At 40.0% G+C, this 18,553-nt stretch overlaps 4 non-coding genes across 4 annotated transcripts; all 4 read left to right on the top strand.

Moving 5' to 3' along the window:
• The first annotated feature begins 3,136 nt into the window (after window positions 1–3,136).
• Window positions 3,137–3,209, top strand: TRNAV-UAC (transfer RNA valine (anticodon UAC)). Its single transcript has one exon. It is a non-coding gene; the product is annotated as a tRNA-Val (tRNA).
• A 529-nt stretch (window positions 3,210–3,738) lies between these two features.
• Window positions 3,739–3,811, top strand: TRNAL-AAG (transfer RNA leucine (anticodon AAG)). Its single transcript has one exon. It is a non-coding gene; the product is annotated as a tRNA-Leu (tRNA).
• A 668-nt stretch (window positions 3,812–4,479) lies between these two features.
• On the top strand, window positions 4,480–4,552 carry TRNAV-AAC (transfer RNA valine (anticodon AAC)). The gene has a single exon. It is a non-coding gene; the product is annotated as a tRNA-Val (tRNA).
• Window positions 4,553–12,952: 8,400 nt separating this feature from the next.
• On the top strand, window positions 12,953–13,025 carry TRNAV-AAC (transfer RNA valine (anticodon AAC)). Its single transcript has one exon. It is a non-coding gene; the product is annotated as a tRNA-Val (tRNA).
• The last annotated feature ends 5,528 nt before the right edge of the window (window positions 13,026–18,553 follow it).

Raw genomic sequence — 18,553 nt, 5'->3', positions numbered from 1 at the left:
ATGTGTTCTTGGTGTTGAAAAAATCCCCTATTAACCTGCAATATATAAAGTTCTTGCCTTTGTTGCCGAATAACGGGATGTTTTAGCTTCCATCACCAACAGAGCTACGAATTTGTTTTTTTTCCCCGGCGGTCAAAACTCGTCTCTAATTGCCATTACTTTGCAGGATTTCAAAGGTTTCTTAGTGTAGTGGTCATCACGTCTGCTTCACACGCAGAAGGTCCTGGGTTCAATACCCAGTGAAACCAATCTGTTTTTGGTGTTGAAGTAATTTCCTATCGACTTGTAATATGTGATATTCTTGGTTTCGTTGCCAAATGACAATACATTTTGGCTTCCATCACAAAGAGAACTACGATTTTGGGTTTCTTTTTTATTGACCATTTTAGCAGAAAACATAATCCCATATTATAAAAATCCTATTTGTTTCAAAATATATAGTTCCTTTAAATACAAAAGCAAACAACTAAACTATGTGGAAAAAAGTAACACATTCAATGTAAACTTCCTTTTAAGCAAAATCCCTTTGTAGGAATAAAACTGGTAAAATATGTAATAATAATTGTAAATGTTTCATTAACCAAAAACACTTTCCTTCAGCAATAAAAAGGCCGCGTCAGTCACAATTCTGCTCTGCTAGCCAATACACAGTAACTTTTTGTCAGGTTTCATAGTGTAGTGGCCATCATGTCTGCTTAACATGCAGAAGGTCCTGGGTTCAATCCCCCAGTGAAACCAATCTGTTCTTAGTGTTGAAATAATACGCTATCCAGCTACAATAAATGAAGTTCTCGGCTTTGTTGCCGAATGACGGGATTTTTTGGCTTCCATCACAAACAGAACTACATATTATTTTTTTTTTTTCCCCTGGCAGTCAAAACTCGTCTCTAAATGCCATTACTTTGCAGGATTTCACAGGTTTCAAAGTGGAGTCGTCATCACGTTTACTTCACACGCAGAAGGTCCTGGGTTCAATCCCCAGTAAAAACAAGCCATTTTCGCTGTTGAAGTAATTTGCTATCAACCTGTAACATATGAAATTCTTTGTTTTGTTGCCAACTGATAATATATTTTGGCTTCCATCACCAAGAGAACTACGATTTTGGGTTTCTTTTTTATTGACCATTTTAGCAGAAAACATAATCCCATATTATAAAAATCCTGTTTGTTTCAAAATATATAGTTCCTTTAAATACAAAAGCAAACAACTAAACTATGTGGAAAAAAGTTACACATTCAATGTAAACTTCCTTTTAAGCAAAATCCCTTTGTAGGAATAAAACTGGTAAAATATGGAATAAAAATTGTAAATGTTTCATTAACCAAAAATACTTTCCTTCAGCAATAAAAAGGCCCCGTCAGTCACAATTCTGCTCTGCTAGCGAATACACAGTAACTTTCTATAAGGTTTCATAGAGTAGTGGTCATCACGTCTGCTTAACACGCAGAAGGTCCTGCGTTCAATCCCCAGTAAAACCAATCTGTTCTTGGTGTTGAAATAATACTCAATTAAACTACAATATATGAAGCTCTTGGCTTTGTTGCCGAATGATGGGATGTTTTGGCTTCCATCCCCAACAGAGCTACGAATTTGTTTTTTTTTTCCCTGGCGGTCAAAACTCGTCTCTAATTGCCATTACTTTGCAGGCTTTCAAAGGTTTCATAGTGTAGTGGAAATCACGTCTACTTCACACGCAGAAGGTCCTGCGTTCAATCCCCAGTAAAAACAAGCCGTTTTCGCTGTTCGAATAATTTGCTATCAACCTGTAACATATGAAATTCTTTGTTTTGTTGCCAACTGATAATATATTTTGGCTTCCATCACCAAGAGAACTACGATTTTGGGTTTCTTTTTTATTGACCATTTTAGCAGAAAACATAATCCCATATTATAAAAATCCTGTTTGTTTCAAAATATATAGTTCCTTTAAATACAAAAGCAAAAGACCAAACTATGGAGAAAAAAGTAACACATTCAATATAAACTTCAATTTAAGCAAAATCCTCTTGTAGGAATAAAACTGGTAAAATATGTAATAATAGTTGTAAATGTTTCATTAACCAAAAATACTTTCCTTCAGCAATAAAAAGGCCCCGTCAGTCACAATTCTGCTCTGCTAGCGAATACACAGTAACTTTTCGTCAGGTTTCATAGTGTAGTGGTCATCACGTCTGCTTAACACGCAGAAGTTCCTGGGTTCAATCCCCCAGTGAAAGCAATCTGTTCTTAGTGTTGAAATAATACGCTATCCAGCTACAATATATGAAGTTCTCGGCTTTGTTGCAGAATGACGGGATTTTTTGGCTTCCATCACAAACAGAACTACATATTATTTTTTTTTTTCCCCTGGCAGTCAAAACTCGTCTCTAAATGCCATTACTATGCAGGATTTTACAGGTTTCATAGTGGAGTCGTCATCACGTTTACTTCACACGCAGAAGGTCCTGGGTTCAATCCCCAGTAAAAACAAGCCATTTTCGCTGTTGAAGTAATTTGCTATCAACCTGTAACATATGAAATTCTTTGTTTTGTTGCCAACTGATAATATATTTTGGCTTCCATCACCAAGAGAACTACGATTTTGGGTTTCTTTTTTATTGACCATTTTAGCAGAAAACATAATCCCATATTATAAAAATCCTGTTTGTTTCAAAATATATAGTTCCTTTAAATACAAAAGCAAACAACTAAACTATGTGGAAAAAAGTTACACATTCAATGTAAACTTCCTTTTAAGCAAAATCCCTTTGTAGGAATAAAACTGGTAAAATATGGAATAAAAATTGTAAATGTTTCATTAACCAAAAATACTTTCCTTCAGCAATAAAAAGGCCCCGTCAGTCACAATTCTGCTCTGCTAGCTAATACACAGTAACTTTCTATCAGGTTTCATAGAGTAGTGGTCATCACGTCTGCTTAACACGCAGAAGGTCCTGCGTTCAATCCCCAGTAAAACCAATCTGTTCTTGGTGTTGAAATAATACTCAATTAAACTACAATATATGAAGCTCTTGGCTTTGTTGCCGAATGATGGGATGTTTTGGCTTCCATCCCCAACAGAGCTACGAATTTGTTTTTTTTTTCCCTGGCGGTCAAAACTCGTCTCTAATTGCCATTACTTTGCAGGCTTTCAAAGGTTTCATAGTGTAGTGGAAATCATGTCTGCTTTACACGCAGAAGGTCCTGGGTTCAATCCCCAGTGAAACCCATGTGTTCTTGGTGTTGAAATAATCCCCTATCAACCTGCAGTATATAAAGTTCTTGGCTTTGTTGCTGAATAACGGGATGTTTTAGCTTCCATCACCAACAGAGCTACGAATTTGTTTTTTTTCCCCTGGCGGTCAAAACTCGTCTCTAATTGCCATTACATTGCAGGTTTTCAAAGGTTTCATAGTGTAGTGGTCATCAAGTCTGCTTCACACGCAGAAGGTCCTGAGTTCAATCCCCAGTGAAACCAATCTGTTTTTGGTGTTGAAGTAATTTCCTATCGACTTGTAATATGTGAAATTCTTGGTTTCGTTGCCAAATGACAATTCATTTTGGCTTCCATCACAAAGAGAACTACGATAAATATAAACTTCAATTTAAGCAAAATCCTTTTGTAGGAATAAAACTGGTAAAATATGTAATAATAATTGTAAATGTTTCATTAACCAAAAACACTTTCCTTCAGCAATAAAAAGGCCCCGTCAGTCGCAATTCTGCTCTGGTAGCCAATACACAGTAACTTTTCGTCAGGTTTCATAGTGTAGTGGTCATCACGTCTGCTTAAGACGCAGAAGGTCCTGGGTTCAATCCCCAGTGAAACCAATCTGTTCTTAGTGTTGAAATAATACGCTATCCAACTACAATATATGAAGTTCTCGGCTTTGTTGCCGTATGACGAGATGTTTTGGCTTCCATCACAAACAGAACTACAAATTATTATTTTTTTTTCCCCTGGCGGTCAAAACTCGTCTCTAAATGCTATTACTTTGCAGAATTTCACAGGTTTCATAGTGGAGTCGTCATCACGTCTACTTCACACGCAGAAGGTCCTGGGTTCAATCCCCAGTAAAAACAAGCCGTTTTCGCTGTTCGAATAATTTGCTATCAACCTGTAACATATCAAATTCTTTGTTTTGTTGCCAACTGATAATATATTTTGGCTTCCATCACCAAGAGAACTACGATTTTGGGTTTCTTTTTTATTGACCATTTTAGCAGAAAACATAATCCCATATTATAAAAATCCTGTTTGTTTCAAAATATATAGTTCCTTTAAATACAAAAGCAAAAGACCAAACTATGGAGAAAAAAGTAACACATTCAATATAAACTTCAATTTAAGCAAAATCCTCTTGCAGGAATAAAACTGGTAAAATATGTAATAATAGTTGTAAATGTTTCATTAACCAAAAATACTTTCCTTCAGCAATAAAAAGGCCCCGTCAGTCACAATTCTGCTCTGCTAGCGAATACACAGTAACTTTTCGTCAGGTTTCATAGTGTAGTGGTCATCACGTCTGCTTAACACGCAGGAGGTCCTGGGTTCAACCCCCAGTGAAACCAATCTGTTCTTAATGTTGAAATAATACTCAATTGAACTACAATATAATAAGTTCTTGGCTTTGTTGCCGAATGATGGGATGTTTTGGCTTCCATCCCCAACAGAGCTACGAATTTGTTTTTTTTTCCCCTGGCGGTCAAAACTCGACTCTAATTGCCATTACTTTGCAGGATTTCGAAGGTTTCATAGTGTAGTGGTCATCACGTCTGCTTCACACGCAGAAGGTCCTTGGTTCAATCCCCTGTGAAACCAATCTGTTTTTGGTGTTGAAGTAATTTCCTATCGACTTGTAATATGTGAAATTCTTGGTTTCGTTGCCAAATGACAATGCATTTTGGCTTCCATCACAAAGAGAACTACGATTTTGGGTTTCTTTTTATTGACCATTTTAGCAGAAAACATAATCCCATATTATAAAAATCCTATTTGTTTCAAAATATATAGTTCCCATAAATACAAAAGCAAAAGACCAAACTATGGAGAAAAAAGTAACACATTCAATATAAACTTCAATTTAAGTAAAATCCTTTTGTAGGAATAAAACTGCTAAAATATGTAATAATAGTTGTAAATGTTTTATTAACCAAAAATACTTTCCTTCAGCAATAAAAAGGCCCCGTCAGTCACATTTCTGCTCTGCTAGCGAATACACAGTAACTTTTCATCGGGTTTCATAGTGTAGTGGTCATCACGTCTGCTTAACACGCAGAAGGTCCTGGGTAGAGATGAGCGAACCGGTCGCGGTTCGGCTCGAGGTGGTTCGCCGAACGGAGTTCTCGTTCGAGTTCAGTTCGTCGAACGTTCGACGAACCGAACTCGAACGTATAGGCTATAATGGGAGGCAATCACAAACACATAAAAATGCATTATAAATGTACACAAACAGTTAATAAACATTGCCATAACACTTACCGGTCCTCGCGATCCCTTCTGCACTCTGTCTCCTGCCGCTATTCCATCCGATGATCGCTGAATCCTCCAGGGTGACCTGCACTGGCAGCAGAGATGCAGGACCTATCGTGACGTCAAAATAGCCATGTGACCAGTCATGTGGCTATTATCTCATTGGCTACAGACTGGTCACATGACTATGACACGTCATGTAGGACCTGCGAGTGCATCTCTCCGGTACACGGTGCACATATGTGTATCGCCATGTACCAGCGACATGCTCTAGCACACGGTCGACTCCCCGTTCCGTTAGGGACCGGCTGACACAGCCGGTCATTAACGGAGATCACCGTTGCCATAGCAACGCAGTTAGCGGTGACGTCACCGCTAACCGCGGCTCCGAGAGCACCGTTGCTATGGTAACGCGTCTGTCAGCGTTACCGCTGTTACTGCTAGCAGCCAGCACTGATCACTCACGGAGTGAAGGCTGCACGATTGTAGTGAGCATTGTAGTGAGGATGGAGGTTCCCCAGCCCCAAGTGATGAGCTGGTGAACCTCATCCTTCCTCACTACAATCGTCACTACTACTACACTAGAAAGAAAGAAGACAGAAGAGCAGGGTCGACAGGGGGTAATAAAGATGGAGTCTCTAATGTGTCTGTGTATTTATTTCTATTAAAGTATTTTTCCTCTGTGTGGTGTCTTTTTTTAACCCTTTATTGGAGATTCTTAATGGCCGGGTCAAACGTGCCTGACATTAAGAATCTCTGGCTTAATACTGGCTAGTAAAACAAAGCCAGTATTAACTCATGATTACCCAACAAGCCACCCGGCTCCAGGGCTGTTGGAAGAGTTGGATACAGCGCCAGATGATGGCGCTTCTATGAGAGCGCCATTTTCTGGGACGGCTGCGGACTGAAATCCGCAGCAGAGGCGCCCACAAAGCTCGGGCTAACCTGTGCTGCGGATTCCAATCCCCAGCTGCCTAGTTGTACCCGGCTGGACACAAAAATAGGGCGAAGCCCACGTCATTTGTTTTTTAATTATTTCATGAAATAAGTGAAATAATTTAAAAAAACGGGCTTCCCTATATTTTTGGTTCCCAGCCGGGTACAAATAGGCAACTGGGGGTTGGAGGCAGCCCGTGGCTGCCAGCTGTACCTGGCTAGCATACAAAAATATGGCGAAGCCCACGTCATTTTTTTGGTGGGCAAAAAACTTCTGCATACAGTCCTGGATGGAGTATGCTGAGCCTTGTAGTTCTGCAGCTGCTGTCTGCTCTTCTCCATACAGACAGACAGCAGCTGCAGAACTACAAGGCTCAGCATACTCCATCCAGGACTGTATGCAGAATTTTTTTGCCCCCTGAAAAAATTATGTGGGCTTCGCCATATTTTTGTATGCTAGCCAGGTACAGCAGGCAGGTACGGCTGCCCCCAACCCCCAGTTGCCTATTTGTACCCGTCTGGGAACCAAAAATAAAGGGAAGCCCTTTTTTTATTATTTCATGAATTTCATGAAATAATTAGAAAACAAATGTCGTAGGCTTTGCCCCATTTTTGTGTCCAGCCAGGTACAACTAGGCAGCTGGGGATTGGAATCCGCACCACCGGTTGGCCTGAGCTTTCTGGGCCCCACTGCTGCGAATTGCAGTCTGCAGCCACCTCAGAAAATGGCATTTTCATAGAAGCGCCATCTTCTGGCGCTGTATCCAACTCTTCCAGCACCTGCCTGCTATACCTGGCTAGCATACAAAAATATGGCGAAGCTCACGTCCTTTTTTTGTAGTTTTTTGGCAAAAAAAATAAAAAATGCTTCCCTGGATTTTCCATTGCCAGTGAAGGTAACACCAAGCAGTGGGGGTTAGCAGCCAGTAGCTGCTTGGATTACCCTTAGCTAGCAATACAAAAAATGCAGCGGGAGCCCATATATATTTTTTTTAATTATTTATTTAAATAACTAAAAATAAAATGGGCTTCCCTGTATTTTGATTGCTGGACATCACAGTGCTGTAAAAATAAATCTTTAAAAAAATGACGTAGCGCTCCGCGGTATTTTTGATTCTCAGCGCAGATAAAGCAGACAGCTATGGGTTGCCACCCCCATCTGCCTGCCGTTACCTTGGTTGTCAATCAAAATACAGGGAAGCCCATTAATTTTTTCTATTTAAAAAATAGTTAAAAAAAAAAAATTACGTTGGGTCCCCCCATTTTTGATAGCCAGCTAGGGTAAAGCAGACGGCTGTAGCCTGAAAACCACAGCTGGCAGCTTTACCGTGGTTGGGGATCCAATGTGGAGGTCCCCTCAGGCTCTTTTTTATAATTATTTTATAAATATTAATAATTACACAATAAAAGTAGGGTCCCCCCCAAATTGGATCACCAGCCAAGGTAAAGCGGACAGCTGTGGTCTGGTATTCTCAGGGTGGGAAGGTCCATAGTTATTGGGCCTTCACAGCCTAAAAATAGCAGGCCGCAGGCACCCCAGACATGGCGCATCCACTAGATGCGCCAATCCTGGCGCTTCACCCCAGCTCATCCCGTGCCCTGGTGCAGTGGCAAACGGGGTAATAAATCGGGTTGATACTAGCTGTAAAGTCACCTGAGATCAAGCCCAGCAGTTTGTGATGTCATGGCGTCTATTAGATACCCAACATCATAAACTGTCAGTACTAACAAAAACAAAAAATCGACAAAAGAAATTTATTTGAAAAAACAGTCCCCAAAACATTTCCTCTTTCACCAATTTATTGTAAGAAAAAAAATAAAGGGGTCCCACGACGACTCTGGACCGTCTAGAATATGGGGGGGAGACACTCAGGGAACGTATCCCCCATTTTCTAGGAGTGCGGACCCTTCATGTGAGGAGTGTGGGTGCAATGAATCTGCACTCACTCTCCCCGGGTCCACAGCAGCAGAGTCCATGTCGTAATGGTTGCTACCAAAGCTGCAATGCCCTGCTCATGAGGTAAGGGCATGCCTAATCAGGAGAACTACTGTAGAGGAAGCTCTGCTCACTGGTATATAGGTGCTCAGAGGTAATAATAGATAAAATTAGTGAGTAACCTCGGCACTCTAAATCTCCCAGACTAAGTCAGTAAGTCCCAATGGATAGTAATGCAAAATCACTCTTTATTGGTCCGTATTAAGAACATTTTTTTTCATAAGCATATATGTTTTTGTCCAAAACAAGTTACAAATGACGTTTCGGCCTGAGCCTTCGTCAGATTGGACTTATCTGCATGTAATCATGAAAAATGACAATAATCAGTATCACATAAGAGTGAGAGAACAATAACATAAACTCGAACAATGTAGAGGTACAATTGGGATGCAGCAAAAAAATTGCAACACAGCAAGAAATGAAACACATGATACAAATGTCATAATACAGTTCAAGGACAATATAGTAATGACAAATATGGGGTCAGAGTAGGCTTAGACAGCTCTGGTACGAAAGAGATGTCAATCATAAAGTAACATGTGCAGTAGGTGTAGAGCTACAGTATGCATGGCAGAGCTAATGGGTAGACTGACCATAGAAAAAGAACGGAGAAAAAGTGGAGAAAAAGTGGAGAAAAAGTGGAGCATAAGAGGAGAAAAAGTGGAGAAAAAAGTGGAGAAAAAGTGGAGAAAAAGTGGAGCATAAGAGGAGAAAAAGTGGAGAAAAAGTGGAGAAAAAGTGGAGAAAAAGTGGAGCATAAGAGGAGAAAAAGTGGAGATTAAGAGGAGAAAAAGTGGAGAAAAAGTGGAGCATAAGAGGAGAAAAAGTGGAGAAAAAGTGGAGAAAAAGTGGAGCATAAGAGGAGAAAAAGTGGAGATTAAGAGGAGAAAAAGTGGAGAAAAAGTGGAGAAAAAGTGGAGCATAAGAGGAGAAAAAGTGGAGAAAAAGTGGAGAAAAAGTGGAGAAAAAGTGGAGCATAAGAGGAGAAAAAGTGGAGATTAAGAGGAGAAAAAGTGGAGAAAAAGTGGAGCATAAGAGGAGAAAAAGTGGAGAAAAAGTGGAGAAAAAGTGGAGCATAAGAGGAGAAAAAGTGGAGAAAAAAGTGGAGAAAAAGTGGAGAAAAAGTGGAGAAAAAGTGGAGCATAAGAGGAGAAAAAGTGGAGATTAAGAGGAGAAAAAGTGGAGAAAAAGTGGAGAAAAAGTGGAGAAAAAGTGGAGCATAAGAGGAGAAAAAGTGGAGAAAAAGTGGAGAAAAAGTGGAGAAAAAGTGGAGCATAAGAGGAGAAAAAGTGGAGATTAAGAGGAGAAAAAGTGGAGAAAAAGTGGAGCATAAGAGGAGAAAAAGTGGAGAAAAAGTGGAGCATAAGAGGAGAAAAAGTGGAGAAAAAAGTGGAGAAAAAGTGGAGAAAAAGTGGAGCATAAGAGGAGAAAAAGTGGAGAAAAAGTGGAGAAAAAGTGGAGAAAAAGTGGAGAAAAAGTGGAGCATAAGAGGAGAAAAAGTGGAGAAAAAGTGGAGCATAAGAGGAGAAAAAGTGGAGAAAAAGTGGAGCATAAGAGGAGAAAAAGTGGAGAAAAAGTGGAGAAAAAAGTGGAGAAAAAAGTGGAGAAAAAGTGGAGCATAAGAGGAGAAAAAGTGGAGAAAAAAGTGGAGAAAAAGTGGAGAAAAAGTGGAGAAAAAGTGGAGCATAAGAGGAGAAAAAGTGGAGAAAAAAGTGGAGAAAAAGTGGAGAAAAAGTGGAGCATAAGAGGAGAAAAAGTGGAGAAAAAGTGGAGCATAAGAGGAGAAAAAGTGGAGAAAAAGTGGAGAAAGAGTGGAGAAAAAAATGGAGAAAAAGTGGAGAAAAAGTGGAGAAAAAGTGGAGAATAAGAGGAGAAAAAGTGGAGAAAAAGTGGAGAATAAGAGGAGAAAAAGTGGAGAATAAGTGGAGAAAAAAATGGAGAAAAAGTGGAGAAAAAAATGGAGAAAAAGTGGAACACCCTTTGGTACCTTTCATGTGGCACTAAGGGGTGCTTAGCTTTGTATTTAGCCAAAAAAATGAAAAAAAAAATGACGTAGGGTTCCCCCTAGTTTTGTAGCCAGCTAGGGTAAAGCAGACGGCTGCAGCCTGCAGACCACAGCTGGCAACCTCACCTTGGCTGGTAATCCAAAACTGAGGTCACCCCACGCTGTTATTTTAAATTAAATAAATAATTAAAAAAAAAAACACGTAGGGGTCCCCCAAAATTGGATCACCAGCCAAGGTAAAGCAGACAGCTGGGGCCTGATATTCTCAGACTAGGGAGGTCCATGGTTATTGGAATCTCCCCAGCCTAAAAATAGCAGGCCGCAGCCGCCCCAGAAGTGGCGCATCCATTAGATGCGCCAATCCTGGTGCTTCGCCCCAGCTCATCCCGCGCCCTGGTGCGGTGGCAAACGGGGTAATCTATGGGGTTAATACCAGATGTGTAATGTCACCTGGCATCAAGCCCTGGGGTTGGTGAGGTCAGGCGTCTAACAGATACCCGACATCACCAACCCAGTCAGTAATAAAAAAAAATAGACGACAAACACATTTTTATTTGAAAAAACACTCCCCAAAACATTCCCTCTTTAACCAATTTATTAGAATGAAAAACAAATCCAGGTCTGGTGTAATCCAAGGGGTTGCCATGACGATCCACACTGTCCCAGTCAATGAAGAGCAGGATGTTCCCCATTGGCTGGGAGAGCAGTGCAGTGACCTGAGCTAACATCAATGGGTCAGCCCAGGTCACTGCAGGGGGGTGACAAGTGCTGCTGTCAGCGAGGTACATTACCTGCGCTGATCTCCAGCACACTGACAGCCCCTGTCACTGAGGTCAATCACCGGCGCCTTCACAGCAAGTATCGCGAGAGGTCCGTGACGTCTCGGGTGGGAAGCGAGAGGTGATGTGACAAGCGGCGGCCATGGAGGACAGTGACAGCGCTGAGGTCTGGATGGCGGGACTTCATCACCGCAGGTAAGCCGAGCGGGGGGGGGAGGTGGGGTGCGTGTGTGAGAGTGTGTGTGTGTGTGTATATGTATGTATACATGCTGCGGGCAGGAGGGGGCGGAGCGAGCTGAGCGGGAAGTGTGGGCTTCCTGCACGTAACTAAGATAAACATCGGGTTACTAACCAAAGCGCTTTGCTTGGATACCCGATGTTTATCTTGGTTACCAGCTTGTGGCAGGCTGCCAGCGATGGCTCCTGCACACTGTAGCTGTAAAAAGCCCTGCTTTTTGCTGCTAGAACCGTTCTCGAACGTTTCTAGAACTATCGAGCTTTTAGCAAAAAGCTCGAGTTCTAGTTCGATCTCGAACAGCCGAAAAATCACTCGAGCCTAGAACTGGAGAACCACGAACCGCGAACCGCGCTCAACTCTAGTTCTGGGTTCAATCCCCAGTGAAACCAATCTGTTCTTAGTGTTGAAAAAATACGCTCTCCAACTATAATATATGAAGTTCTCGGCATTGTTGCCGTATGACGGGATGTTTAGGCTTCCATCACAAACAGAACTACAAATTATTTTTTTTTTTCCACTGGCGGTCAAAACTCGTCTCTAAATGCCATTACTTTGCAGGATTTCACAGGTTTCATAGTGGAGTCGTCATCACGTCTACTTCACACGCAGAAGGTCCTGGGTTCAATCCCCAGTAAAAACAAGCCGTTTTCGCTGTTGAAGTAATTTTCCATCAACCTGTAACATATGAAATTCTTTGTTTTGTTGCCAACTGATAATATATTTTGGCTTCCATCACCAAGAGAACTACGATTTTGGGTTTCTTTTTTATTGACCATTTTAGCAGAAAACATAATCCCATATTATAAAAATCCTGTTTGTTTTAAAATATATAGTTACTTTAAATACAAAAGCAAACAACTAAACTATGTGGAAAAAAGTAACACATTCAATGTAAACTTCCTTTTAAGCAAAATCCCTTTGTAGGAATAAAACTGTTAAAATATGTAATAAAAATTGTAAATGTTTCATTAACCAAAAATACTTTCCTTCAGCAATAAAAAGGCCCCGTCAGTCACAATTCTGCTCTGCTAGCCAATACACAGTAACTTTCCATCAGGTTTCATAGAGTAGTGGTCATCACGTCTGCTTAACATGCAGAAGGTCCTGCGTTCAATCCCCAGTAAAACCAATCTGTTTTTGGTGTTGAAGTAATTTCCTATCGACTTGTAATATGTGAAATTCTTGGTTTCGTTGCCAAATGACAATACATTTTGGCTTCCATCACAAAGAGAACTACGATTTTGGGTTTCTTTTTTATTGACCATTTTAGCAGAAAACATAATCCCATATTATAAAAATCCTATTTGTTTCAAAATATATAGTTCCCATAAATACAAAAGCAAAAGACCAAACTATGGAGAAAAAAGTAACACCTTCAATATAAACTTCAATTTAAGCAAAATCCCTTTGTAGGAATAAAACTGGTAAAATATGTAATAATAATTTTAAATGTATCATTAACCAAAAATACTTTCCTTCAGCAATAAAAAGGCCCCATCAGTCACAATTCTGCTCTGCTAGCCAATACACAGTAACTTATCGTCAGGTTTCATAGTGTAGTGGTCATCACGTCTGCTTAACACGCAGAAGGTCCTGGGTTCAATCCCCAGTGAAACCAATCTGTTCTTAGTGTTGAAATAATACGCTATCCAACTACAATATATGAAGCTCTCAGCTTTGTTGCCGTATGACGGGATGTTTTGGCTTCCATCACAAACTGAACTACAAATTATTTTTTTTTTTCCCCTGGCGGTCAAAACTCGTCTCTAAATGCCATTACTTTGCAGGATTTCACAGGTTTCATAGTGGAGTCGTCATCACGTCTACTTCACACGCAGAAGGTCCTGGGTTCAATCCCCAGTAAAAACAAGCTGTTTTCGCTGTTGAAGTAATTTGCTATCAACCTGTAACATATGAAATTCTTTCTTTTGTTGCCAACTGATAATATATTTTGGCTTCCATCACAAAAAGAACTACGATTTTGGGTTTCTTTTTTATTGACCATTTTAGCAGAAAACATAATCCCATATTATAAAAATCCTATTTGTTTCAAAATATATAGTTCCCATAAATACAAAAGCAAAAGACCAAACTATGGAGAAAAAAGTAACACATTCAATATAAACTTCAATTTAAGCAAAATCCTTTTGTAGGAATAAAACTGCTAAAATATGTAATAATAGTTGTAAATGTTTTATTAACCAAAAATACTTTCCTTCAGCAATAAAATGGCCCCGTCAGTCACAATTCTGCTCTGCTAGCCAATACACAGTAACTTTTTATCAGGTTTCATAGAGTAGTGGTCATCACGTCTGCTTAACACGCAGAAGGTCCTGGGTTCAATCCCCAGTAAAACCAATCTGTTCTTGGTGTTGAAATAATACTCACTTAAACTACAATATATGAAGTTCTTGGCTTTGTTGCCGAATGATGGGATGTTTTGGCTTCCATCCCGAACAGAGCTACGAATTTGTTTTTTTTTTCCCTGGCGGTCAAAACTCGTTTCTAATTGCCATTACTTTGCAGGCTTTCAAAGGTTTCATAGTGAAGTGGAAATCACGTCTGCTTTACACGCAGAAGGTCCTGGGTTCAATCCACAGTGAAACCCATGTGTTCTTGGTGTTGAAATAATCCCCTATCAACCTGCAGTATAAAAAGTTCTTGGCTTTGTTGCCGAATAACGGGATGTTTAAGCTTCCATCACCAACAGAGATACGAATTTGTTTTTTTTTTCCCTGGCGGTCAAAACTCGTCTCTAATTGCCATTACTTTGCAGAATTTCAAAGGTTTCATAGTGTAGTGGTCATCACGTCTGCTTCACACGCAGAAGGTCCTGGGTTGAATCCCCAGTGAAACCAATCTGTTTTTGGTGTTGAAGTAATTTCCTATCGACTTGTAATATGTGAAATTCTTGGTTTCGTTGCCAAATGACAATACATTTTGGCTTCCATCACAAAGAGAACTACGATTTTGGGTTTATTTTTTATTGACCATTTTAGCAGAAAACATAATCCCATATTATAAAAATCCTATTTGTTTCAAAATATATAGTTCCCATAAATACAAAAGCAAAAGACCAAACTATGGAGAAAAAAGTAACACATTCAATATAGACTTTAATTTAATCAAAATCACTTTGTAGGAATAAAACTGGTAAAATATGTAATAATTAGAGTTGAGCGCGGTTCGCGGTTCGAGGTTCTCCAGTTCGGGGCTCGAGTGATTTTGGGGGCTGTTCTAGATCGAACTAGAACTCGAGCTTTTTTGCAAAAGCTCGATAGTTCTAGAAACGTTCGAGAACGGTTCTAGCAGTAAAAAGCAGGGCTTTTTACGGCTACAGTGTGCAGGAGCCATCGCTGGCAGCCTGCCACAAGCTGGTAACCAAGATAAACATCGGGTATCCAACCAAAGCGCTTTGGTTAGTAACCCGATGTTTATCCTAGTTACGTGCAGGAAGCCCACACTTCCCTGCTCAGCTCGCTCCGCCCCCTCCTGCCCGCGGCATGTACACATACACACACTCACACACATACACACACACATGGTCCCGCTCGGCTTACCTGCGGTGATGAAGTCCCGCCATCCCGACCTCAGCGCTGTCACTGTCCTCCATGGCCGCCGCTTGTCACATCACCTCTCGCTTCCGACCCGAGACTGACTAGCGGTGACGTCACGGGCCTCTCGCGAGACTTGGTGTGAAGGCTCTGGTCATTGAACTCAGTGACAGGGGCTGTCGGCAGTGCTGGAGATCAGCGCAGGTAATGTACCTCGCTGACAGCAGCACTTGTCATGCCCTGCAGTGACCTGGGCTGACCCATTGATGTTAGCTCAGGTCACTGCACTGCTCTTCCAGCCAATGGGGAACATTTTGTTCTTCATTGACTGGGACAGTGTGGATCGTCATGGCAACCCCTTGGATTACACCAGACCTGGATTTGTTTTTCATTCTAATAAATTGTTTAAAGAGGGAATGTTTTCGGGAGTGTTTTTTCAAATAAAAATGTGTTTGTCGTCTATTTTTTTTATTACTAACTGGGTTGGTGATGTCGGGTATCTGATAGACGCCTGACCTCACCAACCCCAGGGCTTAATGCCAGGTGACATTACACATCTGGTATTAACCCCATATATTACCCCGTTTGCCACCGCACCAGGGCACGGGATGAGCTGGGGCGAAGCACCAGGATTGGCGCATCTAATGGATGCGCCACTTCTGGGGCGGCTGCGGCCTGCTATTTTTAGGCTGGGGAGAGTCCAATAACCATGGACCTCCCTAGTCTGAGAATATCAGGCCCCAGCTGTCTGCTTTACCTTGGCTGGTGATCCAATTTTGGGGGACCCCTACGTGTTTTTTTTTTTAATTATTTATTTAATTTAAAATAACAGCGTGGGGTGCCCTCAGTTTTGGATTACCAGCCAAGGTGAGGTTGCCAGCTGTGGTCTGCAGGCTGCAGCCGTCTGCTTTACCCTAGCTGGCTACAAAACTAGGGGGAACCCTACGTCATTTTTTTTTTCATTTTTTTGGCTAAATAAAAAGCTAAGCACCCCTTAGCGCCACATGAAAGGCACCAAAGGGTGCTCCACTATTTCTCCATTTTTTCTCCACTTTTTCTACATTTTTTCTCCACTTTTTCTCCATTTTTTTCTCCACTTATTCTCCACTTTTTCTCCACTTATTCTCCACTTTTCTCCACTTATTCTCCACTTTTTCTCCACTTATTCTCCACTTTTTCTACATTTTTTCTCCACTTTTTCTACATTTTTTTCTCCACTTTTTCTCCACTTTTTCTCCACTTTTTCTCCACTTTTTCTCCATTTTTTTCTCCACTTTTTCTCCACTTTTTCTCCATTTTTTTCTCCACTTATTCTCCACTTTTTCTCCATTTTTTTCTCCACTTTTTCTCCACTTTTTCTCCACTTTTTCTCCACTTTTTCTCCATTTGTTTCTCCACTTTTTCTCCACTTTTTCTCCACTTATTCTCCACTTTTTCTCCACTTTTTCTCCACTTTTTCTCCACTTTTTCTCCATTTTTTTCTCCACTTATTCTCCACTTTTTCTCCACTTATTCTCCACTTTTTCTACATTTTTTCTCCACTTTTTTTACATTTTTTTCTCCATTTTTTCTCCACTTTTTCTCCACTTTTTCTCCACTTTTTCTCCCTTTATTTCTCCACTTTTTCTCCACTTTTTCTCCATTTTTTTCTCCACTTATTCTCCACTTTTTCTCCATTTTTTTCTCCACTTTTTCTCCACTTTTTCTCCACTTTTTCTCCATTTTTTTCTCCACTTTTTCTCCACTTTTTCTCCACTTATTCTCCACTTTTTCTCCACTTTTTCTCCACTTTTTCTCCACTTTTTCTCCATTTTTTTCTCCACTTATTCTCCACTTTTTCTCCACTTATTCTCCACTTTTTCTCCATTTTTTTCTCCACTTTTTCTCCACTTTTTCTCCACTTTTTCTCCACTTTTTCTCCATTGTTTTCTCCACTTTTTCTCCACTTTTTCTCCACTTATTCTCCACTTTTTCTCCACTTTTTCTCCACTTTTTCCCCACTTTTTCTCCATTTTTTTCTCCACTTTTTCTCCACTTTTTCTCCACTTATTCTCCACTTTTTCTCCACTTTTTCTCCACTTTTTCCCCACTTTTTCTCCATTTTTTTCTCCACTTATTCTCCACTTTTTCTCCACTTATTCTCCACTTTTTCTCCATTTTTTTCTCCACTTTTTCTCCACTTTTTCTCCACTTTTTCTCCACTTTTTCCCCATTTTTTTCTCCACTTTTTCTCCACTTTTTCTCCACTTTTTCTCCACTTTTTCTCCATTTTTTTCTCCACTTTTTCTCCATTTTTTTCTCCACTTTTTCTCCACTTTTTCTCCACTTATTCTCCACTTTTTCTCCACTTTTTCTCCACTTTTTCTCCACTTTTTCTCCATTTTTTTCTCCACTTTTTCTCCACTTTTTCTCCATTTTTTTCTCCACTTTTTCTCCACTTTTTCTCAACTTTTTCTCCACTTTTTCTCCATTTTTTTCTCCACTTTTTCTCCATTTTTTTTCTCCACTTTTTCTCCACTTTTTCTCCACTTATTCTCCACTTTTTCTCCACTTTTTCTCCACTTTTTCTCCACTTTTTCTCCATTTTTTTCTCCACTTTTTCTCCACTTTTTCTCTATTTTTTTCTCCACTTATTCTCCACTTTCTCTCCACTTATTCTCCACTTTTTCTCCACTTTTTCTCCACTTTTTCTCCATTTTTTTCTCCACTTTTTCTCCACTTTTTCTCCACTTTTTCTCCACTTTTTCTCCATTTTTTTCTCCACTTTTTCTCCACTTTTTCTCCACCTATTCTCCACTTTTTCTCCACTTTTTCTCCACTTTTTCTCCATTTTTTTCTCCACTTATTCTCCACTTTTTCTCCACTTATTCTCCACTTTTTCTCCATTTTTTTCTCCACTTTTTCTCCACTTTTTCTCCACTTTTTCTCCATTTTTTTCTCCACTTTTTCTCCACTTTTTCTCCACTTTTTCTCCACTTTTTCTCCACTTTTTCCCCACTTTTTCTCCATTTTTTTCTCCACTTTTTCTCCACTTTTTCTCCACTTATTCTCCACTTTTTCTCCACTTTTTCTCCACTTTTTCCCCACTTTTTCTCCATTTTTTTCTCCACTTATTCTCCACTTTTTCTCCACTTATTCTCCACTTTTTCTCCATTTTTTTCTCCACTTTTTCTCCACTTTTTCTCCACTTTTTCTCCACTTTTTCCCCATTTTTTTCTCCACTTTTTCTCCACTTTTTCTCCACTTTTTCTCCACTTTTTCTCCATTTTTTCTCCACTTTTTCTCCATTTTTTTCTCCACTTTTTCTCCACTTTTTCTCCACTTTTTCCCCATTTTTTTCTCCACTTTTTCTCCACTTTTTCTCCACTTTTTCTCCACTTTTTCTCCATTTTTTTCTCCACTTTTTCTCCATTTTTTTCTCCACTTTTTCTCCACTTATTCTCCACTTATTCTCCACTTTTTCTCCACTTTTTCTCCACTTTTTCTCCATTTTTTTATCCACTTTTTCTCCACTTTTTCTCCATTTTTTTCTCCACTTTTTCTCCACTTTTTCTCCACTTTTTCTCCACTTTTTCTCCATTTTTTTCTCCAC

The sequence above is a fragment of the Anomaloglossus baeobatrachus genome, chromosome 2 (assembly GCF_048569485.1).
Source record: "Anomaloglossus baeobatrachus isolate aAnoBae1 chromosome 2, aAnoBae1.hap1, whole genome shotgun sequence".
NCBI lineage: Eukaryota > Metazoa > Chordata > Amphibia > Anura > Aromobatidae > Anomaloglossus > Anomaloglossus baeobatrachus.
Note: the sequence above shows the minus strand (reverse complement) of the source record. Positions and strands in the feature narration are given on the sequence as shown.